Below are 8,945 nucleotides of genomic sequence, written 5' to 3' on the forward strand. Positions count from 1 at the left end.
TAAAAGATGTTGCTGATTCCCTAGAGGGTAAAAGAAGGATTACTCAGCAGTAGCTCAAGTAAACATCAATTTAAAGCACCGTAGGCTTTATGTGTCAAGTTGATAAAGGAAACAACTAAAAAAGACAAACCTATATAATGCTTCCTATCTTGATCTGAGATTTTTATGATCAACTACAATATTTGAAAGGCCTGCTGTGTGGTACTTTGAAAATACCTGATAGAACAGCAGGGTATGATTTCTGTTCGTTTTTTATGGTAGAGAAAAAAGTAACTTTAATGTTGTTTGAATATTTTTATACATATCCTTCACACTCTGGCTCCCTTATCATGAAAATTGTGGTTTTCCTACTGTTCCATACTGTTATCAGGTTGAGGAGAAAAGGTTTCCATCTCACATAAGATTAATTAGGTTTTTTGACAATTTCAAAGGTATCATCTATATCCTGTTGGCTCCGAGAGAATTTGGCAGCATCGTAAATCACTCCCAAGTTTGCCTGTATACTAGTATGTATAAATAATCTGAAAGCAGGCATGCTTTGTGTATAGTTACAGATAATTGGTTTCCTTTGGAATTTTTTTAATTTCATGTAAAAATTAGCCTACCTTTATCTTTGATAACAACCAAAAATTTCAAACTATATGAAGTGCCAACACTAAATATACAGAGGGTGCCAAAAAAATGTATACACATTTTAAGACAGGAAAAAAAAACCTATTAAAATTGTAATGAAATATACCAATAACAGAAGATGAATACGTCATGTTTGATTCTTGCAATTACAAGAGATGCTCAGAGTGGTTACCATCAGTGTCCAGACACTTCTGATTACGGTGAACCACTGCTTAAGCAATGTTGACCAAAATGTCCACTTATATACATTTTTTGGCGCCCCCAGTGTATATGTTTAATCCTTGTTCTTTGCCATGGTAATTATGGTTAATGCCATAAAGTAGTTATATAAGATGAGGAATTAGAAATAAAAACTTAGATGCATTCAAACATTGCTTAGTAAGTGGCACAATGGTTTAAACAAACACCAGTATGTAGTTCAGATTTAAATCTAGTAATCCTTTTGACATATGAACAAATGTTGATGGAGATGGTATCTGTTAAATGTTAATGCTAAATCCTGTTTAAAAATTCCACAGAAAAAATAGAAGTAGAATTTTGTGATAACTTGGCTACCAAAAGATAGGGTAAAATCCTTAGTTATCTCCTTATTTCTGACAGACTCTATAGCTTTGAATTTATTCTTATCAGTTGATAAAAATAAATAATCACCTCATAGCAAAGGAAGTCATCAACAAAATAAAAAGGCAACCTATTGAATGAGAGGAAATATTTACAAATGATACATCTGGTAATGTGCAATGTCCAAAATATATATAAAACTCAAACAGCACAATAGAAAAAAATCTGATTGAAAAATGGGCAAAAGATCTGAGTAGACATTTTTCCAAAGAAGACATACAAGTGGCCAACAGGTACATGCAAGGGTACTCAACATCACTAATCGCCAGGAAAATGCAAATCAAAACCACAATGAGCTATCATCTCACACCTTTTAGAATGGCTATTATAAAAAAGACAAGATGTAAATGTTGGCAAGGGTGTGGAAAAAAGGGAACCATTGTGCACTGTTAGTGGGAATGAAAATTGGTGTAGCCACTATTATGGAGGTTCTTTAAACAAATTAAAAATAGAACTATCATATGATCTAGCAATTTCACTTCTGAGTATTTATCCAAAGAAAATGAAAACACCAACTCAAAAAGATATATACACCCCATGTTCATTACAGCATTATTTATAACAGCCAAAATATGGAAACAACCTGTGTCCATCAATGAATGAATGGATAAAGAAATTGTGATACACATACACACAGTGGAATATAATTCAGTCATTAAAAAGCATAAAATCACAGATGAACCTTGAAGGCATTATGCTAAGTGAAATAAGTCAGAAAGAGAAAGACGGGTACCATAATCTCACTTATATATAAAATGTAACAAACAAACAAAAAAAGCTCATAGATAAAGAGAAAACTTGTTGTTGCCAGAGGAAGGGGTTGGGATATCAGAGAAATGGGTGAAAAGTTTCAAAAGATATAAACATTAAGTTATAAAATAAGTCATGGGGATACAATGTACAGCAAGGTGACTATAGTAAATAATATTGTATTGCATATTTAAAAGTTGCTAAGAGAGTAGCAACTTAAAGTTATCTTAAAAGTTCTCATCACAAGAAAAGACATTTATAAGTATGTAAGGTGATAGGTGTTAACTAGAGTTCTGATCATTTTGCAATGTACACAAATATCAAATTATGTTGAACTAATATAACATTATATTATGTCAATTATACCCCAACTTAAAAAGTAAATAAACAATCCCAACTACCTCTCATTCAAAGAACTGGTGACTTATTACTGACCAAAAGAACAAAATTGCCATCAAAATATTTTTCTCAGCTTCAGAAAAGTATGCCAGTTAGTGGTGCTTTAGCAAAGGGCAAGTGACATGTAACAACTTTTTACTATTTTCTGTGTAGATCTCAGTGAGTCCTAATCAGCCCTGGAATTGTCAAAAAAGCAAGAGTTTAGAGGCTGATAAACAGCTGGTAAATAACAAACAGATCCATTGACTTTGATGCTAATTACTCAATAATTTCTTCATTTGGGTCAGATTAATAGTTTCTCTCAAACTGGAAGACTGTCATTCAAAATGATTCCTAGCCATTGGGTAGTCCAAACTTGTAATGCATACCGTTAATAGTAAACAAGGAATTGGTTATGGCATCAGCTACCAATTGGACTTCTGGCAGGACAGTTTTGTTTGGATTTGGCTGCTTCTACTAGAGATATTAATAAAAATTAAGCAGTTTGACTGAAAAATAGAATTATTTAGAATAATATGCCTCTAAACCCTATTGTATAATATGTTGACATTTTTCTCCATTATCTCTTTGGACAGATAATCTAGAGCTATTTCTTGGTGGGTGTCTACCTCCAGAGCAAGGTGGAGTCTGCCTTCATAATCATCTGAAGTGTCAGCATCTGTGCTTTGGAGTACATGATTAAAAGTAGGCAAACGTAAAATGCAGACATATTTTAAATACTATTCCTCACTCATCATACACATTATCTCTATCTTCCTTTCTCTAACTTTATCTCTTTCTTTCTATAAAACACACACACACACACACACACACACACACACACACACACACACAGAAAACACTGCATAGGTTCTAAACCTTCAAAAATAACTAATTTGGGGTTTGAAATCTCTTCGGGCAATTAACCCTTGCATTAATCTTTTGTGTATTGGCCAAACTTTCAGTACAGAACTCTCATACACCTGTTTCACTAACATATAGTATCGCCTTTAACAAACACTGATAACCTGTACCTTCTAATTAGGTCTAATTAGGTGTACATCATGTTGTCTTCTTTTCGGTATCACTTCCGGTGCCCTAACCTTAAGCTAAGCAAACTTAGTTTAAAAGGTTTATGTTGCTTCAGGTGGCTACTATCTTTGCTTTCTAAGTATGTTTCTACTTTGCCACTCATAAGAATGGGAGTCCCAGTTATAAGCTGGCTTATTATCCATTTTAACATACCAGAAATTTGTGAGAGCATAATTGCTTCCCATCAGCCATGACATGTCCCAGGGGTCACCTTGCTTTTCCCACTCAAAGGTCCAGTTCTGCTTACCTGTCAAGGAAACCCTGATTTCTTATAGTGAACAACAGTGTAATGAGAAGGGAGTCAGAGAACAGGAAAAACCTGCTGGGCAGCCACAGGACATCGCAAAAGCAATGAGCAAATGAAAGGTTAAACTTTTTACTATTACTAACTATAAGCTTTTCTCATTTTACTCTATAACATCCTTGAGCCAGTTTAATTATATCATGCTTAATAATGGATTTATAATAATGCCCAACACTTTACATTCATATCACACACAGTCAAATCCCAACCTGTCCCTTTGTGGAAAAAAAATACTGATTTAAGGCCCTATTTACTTTAAACAGTCCTATTTGCTGTGTTCAATTTATGAATAAACTTCCATATATAGTTTGTACAGAATGGCTTACAACAGTGACAATTCTATATAAGATTAGATCATACCTATCTACAAGTTTTCATTTTGGAACACATAGAATAAATGGAAGCTAACTATAAGTCAAAAAAACCACACAAACGTTTATGTTTAAATTAGCATACAAATCCATCTAATGTGTACTAATTGAAAACAGAAAGCAAATAGAATTGATATTACTGGATATCCAGAGTAGTCTATGTTGTTTCAAACTGTAAAAGAAACAGTCAAATTGTAAGCACAGATATGTCAGTGACATTTCATTGCTTCTGTCCCACTTATTTTTTTTGATCCTTCTCTTGGGATCATTTACTCCAAGTGTCTGTCAGGTGAGAGGAAGGAATTTGGGTAGCTATTCAGAGCGACACCACTTTTTATTTAATGACAAACTGCTATTCTGCCCTTTCCAAGTTGTGAGATAATACATCTTGCATCCCAGACACTGTGACTGAGAACTGTTTAATGGTCAGAAATTTAACCTCAGCCAAGGATTTTCTCCTAAAAAATATTTCCCATCAGCAATATTTAACATTGCTTTACTTTAGAAGCCTGATAGTTGCAACCAAATTCTCCCCAAGACAGGATGCCAACTACTCCAATTTATACAAAGATTATCTACTGACACCTCTCCTAATTCTCCTCTGAGCAGATGGGCCAAACCACATGTCCTCCTGATTGATGAATGGACTGTTCACCAGGTCAAACTCTATCGAAGAAAAAAAAGTCAGCTTAAAAAAAAAATAAAAAAGAAAGAAAAAGAAATGCTGTCAATGGACCGCAGTGAGAAGGTAAGTTTCATAGCTGATGGGAAAGACTGATGCCCCCCAAGAGCATCTGATAAAAGAGCCCATTGTCTGTGCTATCAGGCTGGTCTCTGATTAAGCAGTGGCAGGAGAAATTTATCCCTGATCTTAGTGAAAATGTCTGTAATAATCCCCATCTATTGGATTGAAAGTAACTAAACGATGCCTGTTAGGAAGTGATTAATATTTAGACCCCCTAGATGATTCACCAAAGCTGGAAGTCCACATCTTAGTGTGTTTCTCTCTTTGTTTATAGTAATTACATCCATTAAGTGATACATTATCTACATGCCTGTCAACAGCTCTAAACAGCGATGTCCCTGTGAGTAAGAAGGTGACAAACTATAGGGTGCTTCCTATATTGCCATGCACCACTTAACAATGGGGATATGTTTTGAGAAATGCTTCCTTAGGTGATATGGTTGTGCAAACACTATAAATCGTGCTTACACAAAAAGATGGTCTAGCCCCCTACACACCTAGGCTGCATAGATAGTCTGTTGCTCCGACACTACGCGCCTGTACAGCACGTTCCTGTGCAAAAAGACCATGAGATTAAATCAAACGCAAGGAAAATGGTGTGATCAACAGACACGATAAACACGAGGTATATGAGGCTGCTGGCATATCACGGCATACGGTTTTACAGCAAACTTTCTTTTTTTGCTCTTTTCCCCCCTGGCTGCTTGAAGGCCCGCTGCCATCATGAACGACACAGTAATTATTTGGACCAGGAAGTTCATGACCAATAGACTACTTCAACGGAAACAGATGGTCAGCGACTTCCTTCATCCTGGGAAGGCAGCAGTACCTAAACAGAAATTCGGGAAAAACTAGCCAACATGTACAAGACCACAGCAGATGTCATCTTTGTATTTGGATTCAGAACCCATTTCGGTGGTGGCAAGACAACTGGCTTTGGCATGATTTATGATTCCCTGGATTACGCAAAGAAAAATGAACCCAAACATAGACTTGCAAGGCATGGCCTGTATGAGAAGAAAAAGACCTCAAGAAAACAGCGAAAGGAACGAAAGAACAGAATGAAGAAAGGTAGGGGGACTGCAAAGGACAATGTTGATATTGGCAAAAAGTGAGGTGGAGATTGGATGGCAGAAGGAGTAAAGATTCGTCAATGACTGGTGATTGAGCAGATTTTTCATGAGAGGACTAATAAACTAAGAACTTTAAAAAAAAAAAAAAAACTTTTTTTTTTAATAAGTAGAAAAATACACTCTAAAATAATGATAAAAAGTATAGTAAATACATAAACCAGAGCAGTCATTTATTATCAAGCGTTATGTACTGTATATAACTGTATATGCTGTACTTAGATACAACTGGCAGCGAAGTAGGTCTGTTTACACCAGCATCACCACTAATGCATGAATAATGCGTTGCTCTGTGATGTTGCCATGTCACTAGGCAATAGGAATTTTTAAGCTCCATTACAATTTTATGGGACCATGGTTATATAAGCAGTCATTTGTTGACTGAAACCTTATATGGTGCATGGCTGTGTCTCTACCCATTCAATCTCTACTCTACCATACAGCCATTTCATCTGCTGTTCTCTGTCCTCAAACCCACAATACTTCCATGACCTGCACGCTCAGCTGATGACCGTGCTTGTTATTTACTGACAGAAGCAAAATAAAGGAATCTTTCATAACTTCCTATCACATCTACTCACCAGCCTGCCCCTGTGTCCATGTACTATGCCCTTCATCCTATAATTTTAGGTCTGCCTAAAGTAACACATATGAGTTACGATCTAAGGTCCAGCTTTCCACTGTACCGTAGATTTCACTCCTCTTGCTCACCCAGTGATACTGCTTCGATGAGGATCTTGTATATTTTATGCATCATTCATGTTTACCTCTTCACTGGGTTTTTCAAATCAGCATATAGCCATGACTTAAATTCTCTTATACTAAGAAGAAACAACAACAACAACTTCTCTGGTCTCCTCATATGCTTCAAGTTATCATACCATTCCTTTGATTCCCTCTGATCCCTTTCTCCAATGTCATTCTTCAATCATTTCTAAAATCTTTCAACTCCACTCAAGGTTTTGCCCTTGTTATTCTAATGAAACTGTTTTCTTCAGAGTTCCAAATTACCTATGAATTCTTAAATCAAGGGCAATTTACCTGATTTCATCACGTTTGACTTCTTAGTAGCATTTGGGTCATTTTAATCGATCCTTTGAAACCCCTTTCTTCATTCAACTTCTAGGATACCAAACGTTTTTATGAAACAAGGATAGAGTGTCATGGACGAGGCTGTGAGCATGTCAGGGAGTGGATTTTGAGGGATATTCTATGTTGCTTTGGCAAACTTAACTTTACCTGTAAACCACTTAGAGCCAAAGCAGGATTTTAAGTAGAAGAGTGACATAATGGGATTTTTTTTGGAAGGACAACTCTGAAAAGAGTATTAAAAAACAAACAAATAAACCCTGGGAAATTGTAGCATTACTCACCAACATTCACTTCCTCTCATATAAGAGAATTATACATTCATGCTCCTTGTTATAAGAACCAAGGCATCTTTCTCTAGGCAGATGACACTCAGTAGATATCCAGTGTTAGGCCTGGCCATGTGACATACTTGGGCCAATGAAATATAATTGGATTTGAATAATGGCATGCTCAAGAGATGCTTTAAACCAAAAGGAAGAGGCTTTAAATGTAATTGTGTAGTTTGGCTTGACTGATTTTTGTTTCTTGCCATCTGAAATGAAAATAGCTTGTCCCCAGGAACAATTTTTCTTTAGCCTGGATACTAGAAAGGAAACACTCATGGGTGAGGAGAGCAGGCTCGGCAGTCACAGCCCACCCAGACACCTGTAAGCTAGAAGTGATATTTACTATTTTTAATCACTGTGCTTGGAGTTAGAGGACAAATGTGTTTTCCAGTATAAAGTCAAAAGAACCTGGTATTGATTATTTGCAATATAAGCAAAATGGGAGAGTAAAAATTATGTTTTTAGGGGAAACAGAGTTGTATTTCAGAAATGTATGTGCATACGTGGAGATTCAATGAACTTTTACCAGAAATTATATTGACAGCAGAAAAGCAATGGATATAAAGTTAACCTCACATGAAGCCAGAAAACCACTGGTTATGAAACTGAGCACTGCCATCCTCAACACAGTGCCAAACTGTGGTGAGAATAAAATAAGATCCTCGGAAACATATTCAAGTCAACTCATTGGTAACTATAATAATAGGAAAAAAAATGCATTTTCAAGAATTATTTCTAAAATAACTTCCAGATGCAGGCAAAGGAATGACAATGCTTTACTGCTAACATTCAAGAAATTGAAGCAAAATTTTGGTGAGAATAATGTACAATTTAGGGCTAATGATTTTGAACTTGTACTTGGGAATTATAGATTGTTCTTCCAGAAATCTAATAGGTATCCAACTGAAATATTTGGAGTACCTACTTAACTACTTTCTAAATGACATGAAGGATGGACTCAATACTGGAAGATGGAATGTAGGTCATTGACGAGCAATTAAATTATTTCCTTTTGCCTATTTTAAGAAGGTGAAAATGCATGAGGCATGTGAACTAATCTTGTTTAAACTTCACAATAACACTGCTTTATCTGCCTTGTTTCATTTAGTCTTCACAATAACCCAAAGTAGACGTTATCTTTATTTTCCCTATTATACAGGTGAGCATAAGCAATTTTCCCAAGCTTACAGAATAATATGGGGAGCTAGCGTCTGTTTGCTCACTACACATATCTTCTGCTTTATCAGAGCAACACAGGTCACAGAAATACTGTAATTTAAAATTTGTGAATTTTAAATGCTACATATTAAAACACAAGTAGCAAAAGTTAGAATTATGAGACAGAATTTATGTCAGGATAACTTGAAGATCCATTATTTGAATGCTAAAGCACAAAGTAGAAGTTATTGTAGTGATATCTACTGAGAGAATAATTTCACCTAACACCCCATTACTCTGCCCACACACATACACAAACAAATCCCAATCTCAGGGCCAATTAAT

General features: G+C 35.7%; 1 pseudogene across 1 annotated transcript; it reads left to right on the plus strand.

The window, feature by feature from the left end:
* The first annotated feature begins 5,617 nt into the window (after positions 1 to 5,617).
* On the plus strand, positions 5,618 to 6,009 carry LOC308509042 (small ribosomal subunit protein eS24-like; annotated as a pseudogene). Its single transcript has one exon. The product of its transcript is annotated as a small ribosomal subunit protein eS24-like (transcript).
* Positions 6,010 to 8,945: the final 2,936 nt, after the last annotated feature.

The sequence above is a fragment of the Rhinolophus hipposideros genome (genome assembly GCF_964194185.1).
Source record: "Rhinolophus hipposideros genome assembly, chromosome: 16".
In the NCBI taxonomy this organism is placed as follows: Eukaryota; Metazoa; Chordata; class Mammalia; order Chiroptera; family Rhinolophidae; genus Rhinolophus; species Rhinolophus hipposideros.